The 23,649-nt window shown below is 29.0% G+C and overlaps 1 protein-coding gene across 1 annotated transcript in view; it reads right to left on the bottom strand.

The window, feature by feature from the left end:
• LOC122528831 (laminin subunit alpha-1) overlaps positions 1-23,649 on the bottom strand; it is a 370,357-nt gene that overhangs the window by 191,964 nt on the left and 154,744 nt on the right. The gene's annotated exons all lie outside the window — the stretch shown is intronic.

The raw sequence follows: 23,649 nt of genomic DNA, 5'->3' as shown, positions 1-23,649 counted from the left end.
GTCTTTCTCGTTTCGCCCCCGTAAAATTTGGATGTTTCGGTTTCAAATTCTTTCATCATATTACCAATTGAACGTGGTATTATTTTTTTCTTGTATCGCGAATAATTTTTTATTTTTTACTTATGTTATGAATTATCGATGTACCGAAAATATAAAAATATACAACAGAAAGTCGTTAATTATGCATTTTGAAACTTCATTAAATCTATTATACATAATCTATTATACATAATATCAATCAAACTTTATAAATTAAACAATACATTTTTATAATAATTGTAAAAGTATAAAATAAAATTTATAACATCGAATTAAAAAAATTTATTTAATTAAGTATTGAATTTGATTCTTGGCTTCAGACTGTAGGAGTAGTCAAATGAGTATGGTGGGGCTCGTAAGAGTAGGGGAGAAAATAGTATGCGCCTTGAGAGTTGTAAATTGTCCAGATCAGCTCTTTGTCTTGAATCTTTTCTTTATATTATTCATATTTTTTTAAAACATTTTAATGTTCTGAGACAAAGGACAATTGAACATACAGAGACATTCCTGCATTTCTGAACTTTTTTTTAATATATTTGCAATATTTTGCATGAGAAAAGCATTAAAGTATTTTTCAGCATTTTAGCATTTCGATATTTTAATATTTATGTAATTATTTTAATAATTATTAAAATTATTATTTTGTAACTTAGTGCACGCAAGTCAAAAAGAATATAAACACAAGAGTTTTTTCGTTATATTTTATCAAGTAGTTTTAAATTAGTAATTTTTAAATTTAACAATTTAGAATATCCAAATATTAGAATACTATTTATATTCTAAATAATAGACATAAATAAAGAAAATAAGCATTTCTAGTTAGAAAAAAATTTGTAACTACTTTTTATAGTAACTATCTTTTTTAAACATCAGTCTAAAAAGAGATACATATGAGTTCGTGTAAATCCTTGTATATAACTATAGTTATACGTTGAACTAAAATGTATATTTCACTTGCACTTTCAAAATGTATCTTACATGGAATTATCTACATATATCATCAGACTACATGTCCAAAATTAATATATTATTTCTATGATATTTTCAAAAATAAGAAAATAATTTAGAGCTAACTGCACTTTTTCATCAACTTCCAAAAACTATAGACTGGCAATTCTAATTCTCTCTTTTCATATAAATAAAACAAGGCCCATTGTCAGTCATCGGTAATAGAAAGTAAAAATCGAGCGATCAAACTCAACGATTTTCCAAAATTCTCAATAAGAAAAAAGAAACATCGAAGAGAACATTCGTTGTACCGAACTCGAAAATTCAAGAATTGTTGTAGTGCACCTTTTACTGCAAGAACAATAAACAATTATTTATAGAATTTCTTTTTCGACGAGTTTTTATGATCCCACAGTCATCAATAACTAGTACGGATATAGACATGAGATCTTTTATCTTTCTTAAAGAAAAACTATTTTTTATTTTATTTATTAAAGTAGATTAAGTAATTTCATACAATTGAAAAATATTAATAATTGAGATAAATGTAGATAAAAGCAATTAAAATAATTCTGAGTAATCGGATTTTTTGGATAAATCCCAGATACCGAATGTGATTATTGAGTGCTAAATAAACTGAAATTCTAAATAAAATGCTGTACCATCGTAAGATTTTAAAATTCCAATTTAAAAATCACCTTTTTGTTGTTACGGTGTTCTTTTGCATTCTCTGACAGAAAATTGTCCCTCGTATGAACGATTGCATTTGTCAAGATCAAGTACATAAACGTTCATTAATTCTATTCGGTAGAGTTAGGCATCAATTGATTGAAATTTGATTGACTGTTTAATATTTACAATCTATACAATCTACATGACAACCGTTAACAAGCGATAGAATTAATAGTAACAAATCGATCAAATAACAGAGTCAAATAAAATTTAAACAAATGTGTCAAACGAAACCTAGATGTTTAGTTCAGAGTATGTGGTCTTAAATCTCTGAAGATTATTTCCTTATATCAACTGAATTGTTGTAACTTGTACTTTGACAAACATTTCCTCGACTATCTAAATTTCCTTTGCTATCACTTTAGATCGTATACCGAGTTGATCGATTTGAGATCGATTCGACATTGTCTCTTATCCAGTATATCAGAAATGGGTCGTAGTAGCACTTAATAAGTGGGTGGTACCCGAGTAATCTTATTCTCATACATAAAACATACAGAACAGCATTGTGTTGCCCTGCCTTCTGAGTTATCGTCGAATGTGACTGGTGATCAACGCTTTGCCCGATCCGCAGATTTCTCTGCTCTATCATCGAGGGATTTGGCATCGTATAAATCGTAATTCGAAATGGAATGTAACGTTCGACACGAGCGTTTGTTTCAATTGTTCAGATTGTCGTATTGCATTTTAGAGAAATATGATACGGTAATTGATATTATGCCGATTATTCAAAATAAGAACATAAATGCACAAGGAAGGTCATATTCATAAGAAATAAATAAGGCAAAAATAATTTGAATGTACATATAACTTTTAAAAAGTTCTAACGAAGGCTAATTTTTTACGACGACGAAACTCTTATTAAAAATTAGATAGCTGTATATTTACAAGAAGCGGTAAAAGATAATTTATTTAATTCAGATTAAATTTTTTTTATTTTTAAGTTAAGGCACAAATTTCTCAAAAGTTTTTGTTTAATGTTAATTACATTAGTAAAATGGTTTCAAAATTAATGTCTAAAAAATTAGAACTTAGGAAAACTTATATTTAAATTAATTTTAAATTAAATTAATAGAACTTTCGAGAAAATTTATTCTACTAAATTAATCTTTCTCTACCGAATGTTATTAAAAATAAAGGAAATTTAATCTACTCCTTACAGCTTTCTGAAATTACGCAACTCTCTAAGTGTAAATTAATTTTTAAAATGGCAAAAGTTTATGATAAAAAAAATAATTTTATTCCAATAAATTAATCGTCGTTACAAATTTTTAAAAATTATATGTGAATCTGATACATTTAAATTATTCTCATTACCTTATTTATTTTTTATATTACATTTAAGAAACTTTCACGTATTCTTTCTTACGCGGCTATCTCTTAAACGAATCAATATATAAGAAATGTCTGACACTACGTTAAATTTATTTCCATGTATTCGTGTTTTTGCATTTTCATTAAAAATACATGATATGTAAATACAGTAGTCATTGTTCAAATGTCTTAATATCCAAACATTATTTGGTAATAATGGAAAAATCATTTACTATTAGAAAATATTCTGTTTTTATAATAGCGTTTATATATATATATATATATATATGTATGTATTTACAATTAATTAGCCAGAAATTCTAATCTAATTTCAGAATTAATAATGAAAAACCCATTATACCTATAAAATTATTTGTTTAATTCCCGAAATAATAATCTTCAAATAAATAATTTCAAATTTCATACACATTTTTTTCATTTATTTTCTTTTGTTAATTATATCGAGTGAGGCAAAAATACAAGACCCAAGCTCGTACAGTGTTTCCATATCGCAAGATAAACACGGTATCGGGCAAAAAGGAAGAAACGAACCCAACAACGATCGTGTTCTCGTGACGCAGACATCTGCATATTACGCCCATATATTTGACGATATTTTAAATGGCGGTTCGCATCCTATTATGGCGTTGACAGATTTGCACCAAGAAACCGACGAGGCCAAGCTGTGCAAAGGGACAGGAAGGGCAAAAAAATTGCGAAGAACACTAGCAATCAACCCTTCCTCCTTCGATTCTGTCCGTGTTTTATCAACAAGGTCTAACATGAAAGCATACGATACAAGTGATTAACGAGGATATCTTTGAAAATTGACGTGACCAAATTCTACGTCACGCGTCCAAAATTATATCGAGTGTACAGGGTGTCTTGGGTCGAGTGTGAGAAACTTTAAGAAATTATTCGAGAAGTATGTATTATAATATAAATATAGAATGCACTCTGATTAGAACGTTTCAACATCAAAGATTTATAAAGCCACTTACAAACCGATGAAGACGTTTAAAATGAAAGAAATAAAAACATCAAAATACTTTTGACACTTTTAGAATCACTTACTGTATTTTAGAAGTAAAATCATATTTTATTACACACAATTGAATATTTTTGTTGTAAGACAAAATATCTGTATACCGAGGATATGACTGTTGAAAGTTTTCATGATTTTCCAAATTCTTCTTATTCCTTAAAAGTATATATTTGTGAATAATTGTAGCAGCGCTTTATTAATTATTAATAATTAAGTATTGAATATCAATGTACAGAATTTTTAAGCGCTTAATTAATTATTGAATATCAATGTACAGAATTTTTAAAATAAATGTATTATTTGAATAATATTAAAACATAAAAATTGAAACTAAGAATAAAATAAAAATTTCTAAATAATCGAAAGAAAGAAAAATCAAATATCTACTTTTAATTGATGAACAAAATATGAAGCTTGCTAGGTATTAATAAATTATAAAAATGGATTGCATTAATGTAATTGAAGTATGTTCGGAACAAACCAACCATTAAAATCAAAACGAAATAAAAGCAACATATTTTACACATTTTAATAAAAATTTCTAAAAAGAAAATTTAAATTAAATACCTATTGTTCGTTTATTATAAAAGCTGACAAATTATCTATCACAGCTAAATCATGATAAAATGATAAACTACAATAATATTGAAATATAAAAATTGAATAATATTGAAACATAAAAGTTGAAATTGAATAATATTGAAACTGAATAATATTGAAACGAAAAATAAAATAAAAATTTCTAAATAATCGGAAAAAAGAAAAATGCAAATCAAATGTCTACTTTTAACTGATTACAGAATATGAAGCTTGCTAAGCTATTAATAAATCCATTATAAAAAAGGATTACATTAATGTAATTGAACCATCAAGAATGTTCAGAACAAATCAACCATTAAAATCAAAACAAAAACGAAGGCAACATATTTTACACATTTTAATAAAAATTTCTAAAAAGAAAATTTAAATTAAATGCCTATTTCCCGTTTATTATAGAAGCTGACAAATTATCACAGTTAAACCATGATAAAATGATAAACTATTACAATAAATCTATCATAATTAAGTCATCATACACCAACCATTAAAATCGAAATAAAACGAAAGTAGCAAATGCTGCGCAAGCTTTCTTCTTGTTTGTCCATTTTATTTCAATTTAACAAGCATCTAACAAAATTTGAATTTTACACTTTGAATAATTTCCAATTTACAGAACTGAAGCGCTCCATCAAATAATCCGCCTCGAGATTGTAACCAGAATTACCTTAACCACACCCAACGCGCAGCGAGCCAGCCGCGTACAGATTATTAAAAGCCTCCCCGACGAATTCCCGCGGTTATATCGATATTTTTAATCAGTATCGATCACACAGCTGGGTTAATTACAAGGGTTGCAACGATACGCGCAGCGTGGAAAACGAAGGGCACGCGAGCAAGCAATAAATAAAAGGGCCGGGGACGGGTGAAAGCCAGTGATTCGCGAGCCACTGAGATGCACTCGGATAAGATTCGCCGATGAACGGTCCATTTGTAAGCGGAATGTTATTAAGGACGAAACGGTATACAGGCATTAAGGCAGTGATATACAATTATTGCCACGTATCGATAATTATTGATTTGATGGAGATCAGCTACCCACGTAGCGCGCAGCATCCGATCCCGCGTGCCACCATGAAAATACGATCGCTTCGAGCCTTCAAGCTCGCTTAGACAGACACCGTGAAGTACCAACAGCAGCACGTTCCACGTGTAGGTGGGATTGAATCACTGGATGATGATATTGCGAATGGTGTAGGCAGCAGGGCGCAATTACAAACGTAGACGAACAAACAGTATGTATAAGGAATAGATCATCCAACAACACACGGCTTCTTCTTCGTTCTAATGCGTTCTTTTTCTTTCTCCTTTTTTTTTTCACTTCATTTGTTAATTCTCTTAATGATGTCTCATAGAGAGCTGAAGCTTGCATGTGGGAAGAACGTAGAATAACGCGAGCTTGCTAACTATTATATTTGTGTCTCGTGCTGAAGTATTTTGTTTGAGTTAAATAGTAGAAGGAACTTCATATGAAATCTTATTTATATTTATTTGTAATTATTATTTTTTTTTTTTTTTTTTGCAGAAATGATCCTAAGTGCAAACAATAAATCAAGGACGCGCGAATAAAATTTTTGTACTTCACGTTTCATTTTCGATTCAAAAAATGAAACTTGAAATTTTATCAAAAACCGGTTCTGATGGAGGCATACTTTTTTTTAAAAATGAAATCTTAAACGGACGAACGAATTTTATTCTTCTCCTTCCATTATATTTTTCCATTTTTTTCCAAAATCACTCTCCTCTGGAAATTAGGATACTCTGTATATTTATAATATTTATTGCACGAACCTTAATATTATATTATTCTTTTGAATTATATTAATTATTTATTAATATAATATAATATAATTAATAAATTATTAATATTATATTATTCTTTCTACATAAAATCAGTAGAATATTATATTATATTATTCTTTTGATTACATAAAATCAGTAAAAGTATTTCTTCAATACATTGTCCTTTATTACTTATTTCACTGTTGATTTTATGAATGAAAATCCATAATTTACGAAATTTTTAATAAACGAAAAATTATTCGTGACACAATTTATGATTCGAGTAACATCTACCTGTAGGAAAAATATTCATTTATGCTGAGAACCAAAGTACAATGTTTTTCTTAGAGTTTGCTTGAGACTTTCTCGAAGTCGTATGATGTTGAAATCATGCTTACAATATTGTATTGACCTTTCCACTCGATAAGACGCGAACGTCTAATGCGCGAAATTGAAATAGGTAAAAACTAAATTCAAAATGTCATTCTGTGCGACATATTTTCTCTTCTTGCGCCCAAGTATACAAAATGTCGAAAGTAAGACTACCGATGGACATGGGAAAATAGAAAGTGACATAAAAGAAATGAATTTTGAACAAAATATTATTTTTTTACCGATCTATTTAAAAAATATCAACTTTCAAGTAAATATGGGTTACATGGTGATTGTAGTAATTTATATTTGTTTACTTGATTGTAACAATTAATAATAAATAAAAATTGAATTAAAAATTTCAAAATGAAGTAATTTTTATAGTTTTCAACGAATTTTATTTTCCCCGTCTCTGAAAATTTTTGGCATTTCAATTGCAATTGAACTCAAATTAATTTTCGCGTATATAATTCTCAAATTTGTTTGGTAGCTATTATGTGTGAGATATGATTCTCTAATATTTACGTTCTCAAAGCTCACATTTTGTGTATTTGTAAATATCACGATTTCAACGTCGAAACTCATTTGCACCGTGATTATTAATAAAAAATAAAGTACCAGTTTTCCTCCACGACGAATTCTATCTGAAACTTATGTTCTATTCAATTCGTAGCTTCCGCTTCACCTGGTTTTCAAGAAACGTACTCGCGCCATTGTATAATACCTACAAATTGTACAGATTAATCGACACAAGCCAGTTTAAATATTCCGTGTAGAGACCGCTTAAGTTGCTTGCGGTGCAAGTAACCGATCTCTACCGTACGAATATAATTTGCATATCAGATTATCGATCACAGTAAATCATTGCAGGTCGACAGACTGGTAGAGCTGCCGGAAGGGAAGCTGATATCCCCCGATAATATTGATTCCTGATTGTTCTCTCTTTAATTACGTCATTCATCTCGCGTACGAAAGCAGCTAATTAAAAGAAAAATTTTTGTAGGACGACAGTTACCTCCGAAAGAAAGCAATCTTTGAACGAGATGTTCTCGAAGAACTGCATTCCAATAAAGAGTATGTATGTATGTATGTATGTATGTATATATACAATGGCTTATAAAAATATTCTAGCACTGAAAGAACCTAAATTGTAAGATACGTCGGGGAATGATGGCCCACTTTGTTAAAAAAAAATTATTACATATTATAAAAATATAATTTATAATTAAAGAATTAATTTAATTAAATATAATTTCATATAAAAATTATTATATTATTATATTATTATTTAAAAGTATATTAATTATTATATTATAATATTATATTATATTATATAATATGATATAATTGATATTGTGAAAGTAGATACATATAAATTTATAATGTTAAAAACAGAGAATAATCGTAGATTTACATAATAAGTGACATTTTATGAAAAAAAAAAAAAAAAAAACTATCTGGCCCGGATTGCCGATGAGAATGCAATGGCCCAGGAAATATACAATTTTTTTAGTTTGTTATTCAATTGTAAACTTGTCTCATCACTATTTTTCGGTTTATTTAACAAATCATTTTCTCAATGACAGTAAATGACCTTGGAATCAACATAGCTTAATAGCTTAATTCGTTATGGAACGAATATTCGTCTACACGTTTAAAAAATAAAAATATATAGTTGTATTTGAGAAAAACCAAGATTATTTTGAAATCTTGGAAGACTTCTCCTGGATTTATAAAATGCCCCCTCGAAACAAAGTGAATTTTACTTGAAACATTTTTTTTTTTATAAATGTATAATTTTTTTATATTTTTTATAAATAGTTTGAAAGATAATTGCGTGGGACAATCTGTATATTATATGCAGAACGTATCATCTATAAATATTCGACGAATCTCACAAAAGAATGTTTGAAGCAAAAGTGAATCAGTAAGTGTAGACTTGGCTACAAATTGCAATAAAAGAAGTTTTAAAAAACTTTCCCTTTTCAATAACAAGTCACGAATACCTTAATTTTCTCAAACTGCGCTATATATTTAATTTGATAAGTTTGTAATTGATGCCAAAACAAATTCAATGTATATTCTTCACACAATCTTGAACTGAGAAATTTTGACTATGACATTGTTATATCATTATTGTAATGTTAATCTGATTGACGATAGAAACAAATGCATCAAACTAGTCTTTTACACTAGTCACTTGTTTCTAATGTAAATGCATAGAAGATATATAAAAGTTTTTTTCTTTTAATGAAATCTTTTAATGCATTGAAATTTAATTAATCCATTTCGCTATTCTTTATAAGAAAATATTGACTATGAAGAGGTAACATCAGTTTTTTCATTTTCTGAGGAAATTGTTGTTCATCGTGATAGAGAATACATGTTGCCTTGTTATTTATTTATACTATTAACTACTAAATAAAAATATTTAATGGAACAAATTTATTTAATTAAAATTAAAAATTAATTTCAAATTTTATTTTTAAATTTTAAATTTATTTAAATTTAAATCCTATTTGAATTTTAACAATTTATTTAATTTATTTAAAATTTTTATATATTCTATTAAAATTTCTATTTAAATTTATTAAATTAAATTATATTAATTTTAATTCAAATTACCGATATCCGTCCGTTTCACGGATTTGGATCATTTTCAAATATATTACAGAAATTGACATTTTAAATAAATTTTTCTTAAAGATATAGGATCGAGACGTAGTCGAGTTTAAGAAACTAATTGAATTCTCTAATTACGGGTTCATTATATGTACAACTGTCTTCATTATATATTCTTTCCTTGTTGTTATAAATATTACGAACTATAATATCTGTATGAAATTACAAAATAATATCTTTCGAAAAAAATTTACAAAAATCATGGTTTGGCGATCAGTTAATGAATTTTCTGGGTAATTAACCTCCATTTAGTAACCATCGATCAACAAGGAATTGACAATTAAATGGCGGACGATTCGATAAATTTCAATCGACGCGTAGCTCGAATATTTGCATCGGTAATGGTTCGTCGCGAATGTGCAAAATAAAATTTCATTGAGGACACATGTATCGCTAAATCATTTCGCTGGATGCTCTGTCATCGATCTGATAGCAATAGTCGTTCTCGTTGCTACCGAGAGGCTACCTTGCCTAGTGGCAAACGAACAAACGACTTCCAGCGTCCCGGAGACTGTCGAGAGAAAAGAGAAAAGAGTAGAAATCATGACATTCCCCGGCTACTTGATATACGCGTTTAGCCCCGAGCCGGAGTCGCGTTACGCGGTTCTACCTGTACACACGTTCTGTTCCTTCAACGCTAATGTAAAATAGGTATTAATGCACTCTCGACTGCGCGAATTATAACTACATACAATCAGTCAGAGAAGTATCCGTACACCGGCTAAAATTTATTTAACGTTGCACATTTTCCACGGTAGGGGATCAGAGATAAATAATTATCACCAGAGACCGAATCGGTATTACGGATACCGGTAAAATATCGGTATTTTTAGGTTACTATTCGAGTACGCTTGATGAAACGGAAATGGTGCGAATACCGGTATGATGCTATCAAAATTGATGTTAGGTCGGTAGATGTATCTCGGTATAATACCGGTAAATAAAATATTAATATATTAGAAAAGGAAAAGGAGACAATGATTAAATGTTTTCATAAAGCTGCTGCATAGTAAATTTGATAACGCTTGTACACGTATCCTTTATTATTTCTAATACTAATTCATCGTTGTATACAATATCAGCCACGATACTATTACTTAATTTTAAAAGATAACCGATTTCTCGATACGGTTTTCCTTTTTCTCGGTGAAAAATGATTAATTGTACGTACGTCAATAAATCGAAAGAGGAGTTAAAACAATGATTAATCGTAGAATGGAAGAATATTTCGCTAAATTATTTAACTATTATTTAATTAAATTATTTGAAAAGAATTACTGGAAATATGCCTAAGCGTCTATGATATATTATTGAAGTTAAGGCTACCTAACAAAATATTAATTATTGTTTATGTTAACAATTTTCAGGTTCAAATATTGTAGTTCTTTAAATGTCCGAATATTTTTACCACATTTTTGCTACATTTCGATATAGTTTGGTTTATTGTTTGAGATTATTAAAAAAAGTATGTGCAATTTTGCTACATTTCGATATAGTTCAGTTTATTGTTTGAGATTATTAAGAAAAGTATGCAGCAATAAATAAATGAAATTTATATTACTATAAACTATAATGAATGTTCTGTTATATTATTAAAAATTAATCCAATGAATTTACTATTATAAACAATCGAAATCCACAACAATATTTTGAATAGCATGATGTCCGAATATCAATAAGAGTCACTGTACGTAGAGAATGAAAAATGTGTTTTCGTCAGTAAAGCGGTACCGTTTCGGACATCAAATAACCGATAAAATACGTATGATGAAAATACCAGTATGACCGTCTAATACCGGTATTAAAACCGATTTCCCAAATAGCTATATATAATTCCAAATATATTACGATAATATAGGAGCAAACGCCGGTATAATACCTAAACCTCACAATATTTCGGTTTCAGTCTCTGGGTATAATACCTAAACCTCAAAATATTTCGGTCTTCAGTCTCTGATTATCACATTATATTCAGAAATACAACACTTGTTAATAATAAAGAAAAGAAAAAGAAACATCAACATATAAAAAAAAGGAGAAATACAACATTTGTTTAAAAAGTTTCCTTACACAAAGAAGTTCAGTAGCTGAGTTCTTTTAAGAATTCTTCAAAACGTTTACTATAATACAAAACTAGACTGAGGCAGTACTCCGAAGTCAAAAACGAGTTAGTTTCTTGAGTGTTAGGAAACAGAAAGAATTGCGTTATGAATATTGAAATATCAAAAAGGAAACTCCAATTGCAATATGAGAACTTTCAATCATCCAAAATGAAATCTTACTGAACACTTACGGAGTGAACTGAGAAAACATAATATTAACCTCTTGCGTTGGAATGACGTGCCACGCACGTCGAGAATTTTTTGTCTCAAATTGCAACATTTTCTCAGTTTTAAGTATAAAATGTGCCTAATATATATTTGAGTAAATGTATATTAGGTACATTTATTCAAATACATATTAGGTACCTAATAAATGTACTTAATATATTATCAAATATATATAAGGTACCTAATATATATTATAAATAAATTTTATATATATATATATATATATATATAAATGTACCTAATATATATTTGAATAACTTAGGCAAAACAAATGAATTTATTACTTCTTAATAATTTCTATCCAGTGATATCATACCGACGAATTATTGTATACGGTTTGGTCACTCGTTATGGTCCGCAATCAGCGCAAGAGGTTAGAAACAAGGAAGATGTAAAATAATATTTGGACAGAACAATATTCAAATAAATTTAACCAAAAAATTAGTCTATGAAAAGATTATAAGAAAAATTATAAGAAAAGATTATAAGAAAAGATTACAAGAAAAATTATAAGAAAGTATCAAATTAAAAAGAGCTCTGACTGATCACTAATTTAATAAGTTTATAAATTTATATGTATGAAAACTTTTCTGACAACATTTTTGTTGTGTTTGCCTTTTTGCTTATATTTGTTGTTAACAAATGGTATTTCTGAGTATAACAATGTGAAAAGTATTTATCTCTGATCTCCTCCATGGAAAATACGTTAAATAAATTTTAGTAGACTTTTCTGACTGATTGTACGTGCTAGTTACTGCATGCGATAGTATTCTTAACACTCCAAACGTATTTTTTTCACAATAAATTTTTAAAAATTCTACGGAGATCGTACTTTTACAAAAATTGGTAAATCTCTGAACTTAGAATTGGTACGATTTTGATGTCGGTACAATATTGCGTTAATGAAGCTATGTCGAAATTGACGTATTATCAAAAAACGGAAATAAATACAATCATAATAAACAGAGAATTATTTATTACAGTGGTTATAGTTGACTAATAAGAGGCCCTAGCTTATCTTCGTTATGGAAATGTGATCACTATTTTTTTTTTATTAGTTAATCAGTTGTTTCGTCTACACGTTACAGTTGTTTCGTCAACAACATATCTTTAATCTATACGTGTAAAAAAGCAATTACATCGTACAAGATTCTTATTCAATTCTTATATATCAATAATTATATTTTCGACATAATATTTAATAATCATTTTTTCAACTATTATCACAAAGGTTGTTCCACGAAGAAATCGAAACACCTTTTCGGTATGTTTGATAATCTAAATAATAATAAAAAAGATAATATACACTATGATTTTAATTTACTTAATTTAGATTTACTAATTGGCTAGACGAGGAAGCAGCAACTGAAAATGTACTTGAAAGCGGTGACAGTGATTATGTGGTTGATATTGAATGTGAATTTCAAAGAGTAATTATTTAATATGATGGTCAAAGTGATGAAGACCCAGACAAAGTTATAGCGTTCAAAGTTATACTAAAATATTATTTTATGTAATTATCTGCTCATTAGTATGTCATCTTGTTCATTGGCCTATATTTCGTTTCGTAAAGTAACCGATGTGAAAACTGTCAATGTAGCGAGGACTAGTTGGAACGAAATTGTTTTATTTTCCTTTGCAAATGGTATCTATTTTGTACATGCAAAATATTAACAAATACATTTTTTTAGCAGGTGTAAAAAATTAGAGCATAAAATAATAGTGGTCAATTTTGGGGATTTCGATATAATTCTCGAAACAAAATGATGAAAATTGCGCAGACCACAAAGGATTAACGAAATTTCCATAAATATTGTAAGTTATTGTAAAAAGTACATAAAAATTATACATAGTCATCATAGCGTGATTCTATAACTCCGAATTAGAGCAATTTGTTTTAATAAATTTCTGCGAGATGTAGAATCCGGCGATACATATTGTATAATTTTTGTATATGTACATCTATATATCGTACATTATACCAGTTATATTTCGAGCACCAAAATTCGTAGAAAGATCGATAGAATCACAAAACATGTTGTTTATTCAACAATAAAAGAAAGATCAAACATATATGTACCTCCCAAATAACATTCTTCCTCGTGTCTCAAATATTATCTTGCTTTCTTATTCTTATCTTAAACAAATCTTTGATTGTTTGATCAAAGAGACCAATCAGAGAAAAATAAACATCGCGAAGGGAAGAAAAGAAGTACAATTAAAAATTCAATGTATAGTAGAAAGATAGGAGTCGGTCACTAAAAGATTTCATGCCACCCTCTCACGTTCACTATCTCGCGAGTATTCGAGTTCTGGCGCCCGCCACCGCCGCGTGGGCGGAATTATTTTCTAGTAACGCGTACCATGTTACCACCCTGTAAATTAACTATCGATCGAGATACGTGGGCGTTGCCAATTGCATTATTGCACTACGTAGCAGTAAATTTCGCGAAATTACGCGGTCTAATGTTACGAATTCTTTCCGTTACTGCTGCGTTTAATTTTTGGTCAAAAAGCCAATCCCCGTCTCGATTACTCAATGTTGTAGCAATGGACTACTATCTTTTCGGACCATCTACTTGTTGTAAACAATTTTGAAGAGAAAGTTCGCTATAGTTTCGAATCATATTGGAAAAAAAAAATTGTGAAAGGAAATTTTTACACAATTACTTTAAATAGATATGCATGAAATTTGATTTGAAGAAATGATGTTTTATATATAAGTATGAATCTGATATATTATTTAGAACTTAATATATCTTATAAAGTGAACTTTAAAAGCTAGCATTTTTGTAACTATATGGACATATTGTTGTAATCATAATAATGCTAATAATATTGGAATATTTGGAAACGCTTTACGAATTTTAAATTTCAAAATTACTCTAAATCGATAATTAACCTTTATTTTCTCAACTTTGTTTATCTCCTAATGTCAAATTGACATAGTGGTAAAAAAATTATAATAAAAAGATAAATAGTTAACTTTCTAAATTCTTTTATTAATACACTAAATTTCTATTCAACTGCATATGATCTACTCTTAAGTATAAATATTAAAATTTTATATCGTGAGCTTACATATTTTATAAAAGAAATGTGTCAAACGAACACAAGAGATAAACGACGATTAATACAATTAAGAAATATTAACTGCAGCTCAAAAATTCATATAAATCTTGATATGTTTATTGTGAGGTAGTATGATATAATATACGATGTGTAATACGATGTGAAATAATATAATATTATATATAAAATTTTTCATATACATAAGCCCGCACTGAGTTCCAATTTAGTATAGTGTAAAAGTCTATTTACAATAATAATTTCACAATGGCAACTAACCATGATTTCAAGAAATATTTCAATAATATGCCATACTTTGTATTTCTTTCACATACTATAGTGTTTACAGTTTTTTAGAACTATGTATATAATGAATATATATACATATAAAGACATAAATTAGATGCCATTAAGGTTCATAAAGTCAATAATCATTTGAAATATTAAAAATAGAGTGTCAAATTATATGAAATAAATCTATTAGAAAGATTTGCCGACTGAAACTCTCTAACCAATTTTTGATATTAAAAGAAGCAAAGAGAATTACAAGAAATATTAATTATCTCAAATTAAGCAATATCTTTTCAACAAATCTCCAACAATTCTTCAATTAAATCCTTCTTAAGAATTTGAATCCTACTAAATTTGAAACAATATTTTTATATGAAATACGAACATTATAAATAAACAAACCTTAAAAAATTTTTATTTTTATTTTATTTAATTATAAATTATTGCGATATCTGCATAATCTTTTTAAAAATCGATGCACACGTTAATTATTGTATTTGTTGCTTGTCATAATTCTTTAATTATTATAACATCATATCCATTCATATATGTTTCCTTTAAAAATTAATTCTCTTAATCGTGGTCCTGTTAACAATTTATGACGTTTCACCAAAGCTTTCTAAAACAATCAAGCGAACATATTTAGAATACGAATTTCGCCGTGGGGCTTCGCTCGCCATTATCGAGCGTTCCAAGACAATGCATTCTTGTGCCAAATTACCACAACATTCAGCTGGATCTAAACGACGAAGGGCACGAGTGGAAGTGCACGAGGCATAAATCGCGGTTTGCAAGCCAGGATATAAATCGTTCGGTTCAGACGAGAAAGAACTAGCGGCTAGAGATATGGGAGGCTGTACCCGTGTTCTATGTCAGTCTTTCGAAATTCCCCCAACAAATGCTGAAACAATATAATAAGAATCCTGTCAAAGTATAGAGGAAACGCAGACGCAAATCTAGCGGACAATGGAACGATCGATAAGCGTTCTAGATTAAGCAAATTATAGACGGACGTAGATACATATTTGAGATATTTTTACTTTTGCTCCTTTGTGTAATCGGTTGGTAGTGTTACTAAGATAAAGGAAGGAGGTATGATTTATATTTGGAAATTTGAGATAACGATAATTTTAAATCACGAAAACTTTACGATTTTGTCCTGATAATGGCGGAAAATGATCGATTAAATATGACTTGAATGGAAAAATAGACAATTTAGCATAGTTACGAAGAATTGAAGAAATTGTAACATGTAAGTTTATATTCCAAGGAAGTATTAAAAATATCATTGGGTGTTAGAAACATAGTTTTTGCAATTTTTGAATGGTATTGTGTGAAACAGACCGAGAAAATGAAGGATATTTTGTCATACATCTTCAAAAGAACTGAAGAATAATAAATTCTACAAAATTAAAGTTATAATATTCCCCGAACTAGTAATTTTTCGACACAGATAGATAATACTTCTTTATAAAGAATGTGAATTAAAATTGTGAACTAAAAATTATGTGATTCCATTTAAGAAATCATATTTCACTTTTATATTACTTATTACGCTATTACAATTCCCTCGAAATTTCCTTTAATTCTTATTTGAATCTCTTTTGTACGTATTATTACATGCACTTTTTACAATTGCAAAAAAAACTTATTAAAATATGAGATACAAGATTTCACTAGAAAAAATAAATTGATGAAATGATAAAGACTATGTGATAAATTAATGTTTCATACATGAATGATGAAGATACAATTTTTCCACAAATTAAAATAGTGAATGAAAATGAAGATATGTATTACGTCGAGAAAAAATGATTCAGAGTACTAAAAAACTGTAACTACAGGATATGCCAGAAGAGTTAGATGTAACAACAAAGGAAAATATAACATTCTTAAATACTCAAAATAAATTAGCGAACTCTAGTTTGCTATTTTTTTTTTATCTCTATTTGAATATACAGTGGGTGTAAAAAGTATTCGTACAGTGAACTAATCACGACTAAAATACTGAATAATAATAATAATATTTTTTAAACAAACATGGTACATCTATGTGGATTTGATTTTATGTTGTATGCGTGAGAATGCATGAGAGTCGAGCAAAGGCATGAGTGTTGCGAGATAATTGCGAGTGTGTTGCGTGATGCGTTTTTATTTAGAAGCGAGCAGAAGAGAATAAAGTAATATTGATCTGTGAGAAAGTGAATTCATAAGTGATAGTTATTATCATAGATACATTATTCAATTTATATATATATTAAACATATTAATTAAGAGTGTGTATTTTATTTAATTCACTCACAACCTATTCTCCACAGTCTATAGAATAACAATATCAAATAAACAAAACAAAAAAATTCATATTGTTTATATGAATATCAAGAAAAATGAACAAAATAAACGCGTAATAAGTATTCGTACTATTATCATTGTCACAGTTCTATTGTCATTATCAAGTGTACAAATAATTTAAACATTTATAATAAAATAAATAATTGTAAAATTAATATTTATAATTAATTTATAATATTTATATTAATTTATAATTAATTTATAATATTTATATTAATTTATAATTAATTTATTTAGTAGGGCTTTCATTTAATTATTGCAGCTAGCCTTATAGGTATTGAATTAACCAAATTAGATGTGATTTTATTAGTGATTGTTTCATTATTCGAAAATTCCATTAATCGAACACTTTTTTTCGCCTTAAGGCTCTATTGTGTATTGTTATCATTTTCTTGCTCAGTTTTTTTTTTATTGTTGAATTAAACTTTTCCATATAAAAATAATGAAATATGCTACGAAAATTGTTAATTTGTAATGGGAACAAGGAGATCTTATTTATTTTAAAATAAACTTTTTTGAAAGCATTTGCTTTACATTAAGAAAGATACAAGGTTTCTTTTGCTATTTATTAAAATAATGAAATATACTATCAAGTTTTTTAATGTATAATAAAATCCATCTTGCATATGTTTCAAAATTAACTGTTAATATTAACATTTGTAGTCGGTTCTAAAGTAAAATCCTTAAAAATTGAATACTTCAAGAATAAAACAGCGGTAAATATAAACAATTTGTCTGTACATCTAATATTACTGAAGAGCACAAAAATGATTAAAAATATTAAAACTGAAAACTGATATTTAAATTCAAATTTTCATAAATTAATTTTACATCATCTAATAATAACTTGAAAAATATAAAAAAAAGCAAGATATCTCAGAATGTTTTTTAACTGCAGTTAGATTTTGAAATGACGCAGACCTACGTTACCGGGCGTGAATATATATATTAATAAAGACAAATTATGTCATCGAACTTTTCATCGTTAAACGTAATAATAATCTGAAATACGAGAGCTGAAGAGTTAATTTTCGCCGCTGGAATCACGTAGTAGACTGACAACGAATTGAACCAGCATCCCTGCAGGTTCAAAGCGATGATATGCGTCGTTGGTTTATTATACTTTGTTCGCTAGTCACGAAGGTCTGATCAAATGCGAGGTATTTATTAGATCTCGTCATTCATTACGGTCGGCAGCGCTGCGAGTTTGCACGTCGATAACAAATCGAATTAGCCCTTGAATCGATATCTACTGCTGGCAATGGACGGGCCATGATCTGTTACTCTGCTCTGACTGTTCGATTTATCGTATTAACTGCTGAAGCTGCTATGGTTAATGAGAGATAACTCTGATAGGATAATCCGCCGTTCAAGTTAATAATTCAACCGGTGTTGTATCAATTGCTTTTGCTCGTAAATTACGGACCGACGACTTGTTTAGCGATCTGTGGAAACATCGAAGATGTTTCCAACCTAACGCTCATTAAGAGAGAAATGTAAACGAATAATTTTAGATAATGCGTGAGATTGTTTATGAAGAAGCATGAAGTGAGATTATAGAGTGAGATAGATTATAAAAATAGGAAAAAAGGCGAGACGATTATTCATTAACAACGTTCCGTGCGAAGTCGATGTATTATTTTCCAAATTACTCGTCATTAAATTAATAATTTAAATCAATATTCAAATAACTCCAACGTTCAATAATTAAATATGAATCAATTAAATAATGACCATTTTGAAATACGATTAAAGCAAAAGAAGAAATTTTCTTTTAAATTTTTGTTGTGAAAAAAATTGTAAAAAATCCGTTAATGAATCCATGTAACGTGCCATTAATGAATTTTTACTGAATTTGAACCGTAGATTCCATTGTTCGTGCAAGTGTAGTGTTCCGAAATAATAAGAAATGTAAGGAACATAGATATTTTATTGACATTTGTATTGGATTACAAAAAGCTATTTTTAAATTGAAATAATTAAATTACAAGAAAAAGTGACTGTATGATATAAGTCGGAGACTGATGGCTCCCATTTCTAAAAGAATTATTATATCTTAAATATGTATTTATATGTAAAAATATATATATTTGTAAAAGTAGATACAAACAGAAAATTAAAGAACAATCATACATTTACAAGAGAAAAGAAATGATATCTTATGTAAAAAAACACTATTTCACCTACATGATCCAAGTGAAAAATACATATTTTGAGGTTTAATTACAGAAAATAAGAAAACTTTTGCATGAAATGTTTTTGTACCTATTATAGGGAGATAATCAGTTCTTAATATGGGGCTCATGTCAGAAAATATGATTTTGTTAAAACGTATTTTTCAAATAAACTTGCCGACTTATAAATATACTATAGAATATTTAATTACACAAACAATGAAATCTGAATGGCTACAGATGCTATTATAAATAAGAAAATGGAAACTTATAAAGCATATTAAGTTTTAATTTATAACTTAATTTAAAATAATGTTATTGTATTGCACACTGTCAATTTTCAAATAAGAAAGAATAACAAACCATTTCAATAAAAAAATATAATTATAATTAAAATTTTTACTATTATAAAACATTGTTCTCGTGTCTTCAATGGAGAGATCGTATGTTTCTGATCGTAGGAATGGAAATACGATACTATCTGACATATATTTAAAAGCAATATGTGCAAAATTTCGAGACATTCATCTATTTATACCGAATTTACGAGCTAGTAAATTTCTATTAGGCGACTTTCTCCTAATCTGTTTATATTCAATGCAAATTCCATGAATTCATAATCATCCATAAATTCCATATATTTCACATCATCTAAGATATATTTAAAATCAATATATGCAAAATTTCTCTATTTATACTGAATTGACGAGTTACTAAAAAAAATTCCCTACATTAAACGTTTTTCCTCAGGTCATTGAAAAACTGAAGGGTTCAAAAAAATTCATAAAAAAAAAAAATTTTAATTCATAAAAAAAATCCATTAATTATATTTCCAAATAAACTAACAAAAAATTAAAAAAACGTGTTTGTAAAAGTTTTTTTTTTATATCTTTCAGTAACCACCCTATATATCTACATTTTTTGACTATTGATAAATCTTCATTTTTCGTTCCTCCGAAACGGATTAAAAAAAAAAGAATTAATTCTAATTAATTCTTCAAAGTAACAAGCAACCGATAATAATCTGTTCGAGACCGGCAACCGCCGGAATCCTTTAGCTATCGCGCAACAAATTGCAGATTGGAAGCCTTCTCCGGGGATTAATACGCGACAAACGAAGCAATCGTTGCCCGTGCATATACCGATGAATGGAATGCCACGGGTCCGAGATAAAACGAAGCGGATGCACGCCTCACTCGAGGGGGCTTGCAACGTGTGTACACGCGCTGGTACCGCTCGTAACCGCGCGCAACACGCGCGGCAAGAGCAAAACGAGCCAACACAAGCAGCATTGCCTGCCTTTTACTCGAGATCAACGGCCAGTTTATGGAAATTGCCAGGATGTACGGAAATTGATTGGCTACAAGTTCGCGGTATGTGGAGGACCACCCGCAGGTGCTAGAATGGCTTTTAGCCGTGCTTACACGCATGAAAGCAGCGTGCACGCCTATCTTGGAGCATGCGGCTACTTGGGAGAAACGTGGCCGATCAATGAACACAACGAGGCAAATACTCGTAGGGTATCGCTAGGGGACTAACTATGAGAATTCTTTGATCCCTCGAGCAGCTGCGTACCGAAGGTGTATTCTTCAGGCCAAAAGGTGCCACTGCAAATTTACGCGATGCGCTGCGGCTCGAAAGGTGATTTAAACTGAATTATGCCTATAAATAGGCATATTTATAGTCATAACACACACAGGCTTTCAAATTCATGCAAATTTAAAAAAAAAAAAAACTGTCGACGTTTCTTCGTTTTTTTTTTATAGGTTCGTCGACATAAAAGAAAAACGCTTCACCCAGTGAATTTGTACCAGTTATGATAATGCGTTTTTTGCCCGGACGAACGAGTAATTTTTGAACTCTCAGTTGACATGTTTCGCAACATCGTGACTCATGTGTATTTACATATTTATCGAACGAAAAATAATCAAACATGTGTAACAAAACCCCTGGATAATTAGATTCAATTAATCATCGTCTACAAATTACTTTCTAATAATATCGGACATGAAAAAGTAAAAAAGAAGAATCTCTAATAAATCTCGTTGTTAACTATGCAGAGGATTTCCCAGAAACTCGAGCAACGCGATTTCCTTCGAGTGATATCTTCGTACCAGGGGAATTTAATGAACGCAAAATATTATAAACAAAGAGGCCAAGTCAATTTCACGCGTGATTTGCCCGCAGAAATATACCAGGAAACGTTCGTTTTCGCAGAAACTCTCTAGTTTCCACTAACTGCGAGAAATATCGCCGTCGTATAATTTCTCGCTACTTTACGCGGCTTTATGCAGCCATAAATAAGTCAACCGATTGAATAAAGTGGGCTAAAGTAGGAAAGTTTAGCGATTCATAATTAGTTCGATTGAATCGCCAGGACCCAAGGACGCCAGGGTCCAACAAATTAATCAAGTAGAATTTATATTTACGAGTTTAAGGGTGAAAATCTTTCAAACGTGTAAAATATAAATGTAACTATGTAGAGTTATGGAGATCGAATTCCTCTCGTCTTGGTCTCTTTATAACTATAATATATCTGATAGTACTGACAATTTCACGACATACTTCGCGTAGGGCAGAATGGGGCAATCGTGGTCAGTGAATATAAATTTTATTATTACAATATTATGTTATTATTATTTACATTATTATTTATATTATTATTATTATCTATATTATTATTATTTAATTATTATCATTATCTATATTATTATTATTACAATATTTTATTATTACAAATATGGCACGTTCAAAGTATCTAACTTCTTTTTTTTCATTTTCTTTTTCATTGCATCGTCTACTCGACTGTTGCTAAATAATTAGAATAATAAGCTTTATCTGTTTCTTACTGTCGTTTATATAATCTTGTGTGCAGAATGTAAGAAGTAAACTTTTTTAAAACTCTATTTGATTTACACGCAAATATACTCTAACTATATTCGAATTTCACGTGAATATTTTTGATTTATATATCAGTTTTATCACTTAATGCATATACCAATGATGGCGAACCACGGGTCAGACTTTTTGAATGACCCACGCGTTGATTTTTATAAACTTATCATCATATATATAAAAGAATTTTAATTATTTTTCGAACCCCTCTTGTCAAAAAAATGTTAAGAAAATTACAAGTGTTCGGTTAGAGTTTAAAAGTGAGAAATAAATGCATAATTGTGTTTTAGAGGATTTACGACTTGGTACACATATAGGTATTTTAAGTTTTAAATGTTATATGAGCTACTTGTGTCCAAAAAATTTTATATAGCGCTCACAATTAAACAGATGTAATAAACACTAAAAAAACACACTAGATTCCATTCTCAGAATGAGTAGCTTTGCTAATTTTTTATATAATAAAAGAGAGAACAGACAATAAAAAATATTAAGAAATAAAGTATATATCTAATGTATAGTGCAGGGATGACTGGGCACGATGCCACCGCTTTTATATCAATTTTTTGACGTCAACATTTATTTTTTGCTCTTCACTTGCAAAAGCAAAAGTTGTAAAACAAAAAGGAAACGTAAACTTTTTAGAGGATCATAAAAGTGAGAACCAAAAAAAAGTAATTTTTAATCCTTCCCTCCCTCTTTCCAAGTGACGTCACTGACTTAGTGACCCACTAAAAAAAAATAATGAACAAAATTTGACCTAATTCTCAAAAAGATTCGCCGTCATTGGCATATACGGAAAATGATGGTCACTTAATCGCTATTGCATGCAGCATGACTGCCGTTATTTAGAATATAATAAATATATTCTTCTCTATTACAATAAATTTACTTTGTAGGTGGCAAAAGTAATGTTTCAGAAAAACATGAAAAACTAAAATTAACTTGAGAAAACAATGAAGCTTGTTAAAGAGGGTCAAGACTGGAAGATAATTAAACATTCCATTTTCCATTTTGCAATCGAGGA

Source organism: Frieseomelitta varia, unplaced genomic scaffold, assembly GCF_011392965.1.
Source record: "Frieseomelitta varia isolate USP_RPSP 00005682 unplaced genomic scaffold, Fvar_1.2 scaffold_264, whole genome shotgun sequence".
NCBI lineage: Eukaryota > Metazoa > Arthropoda > Insecta > Hymenoptera > Apidae > Frieseomelitta > Frieseomelitta varia.
Note: the sequence above shows the minus strand (reverse complement) of the source record. Positions and strands in the feature narration are given on the sequence as shown.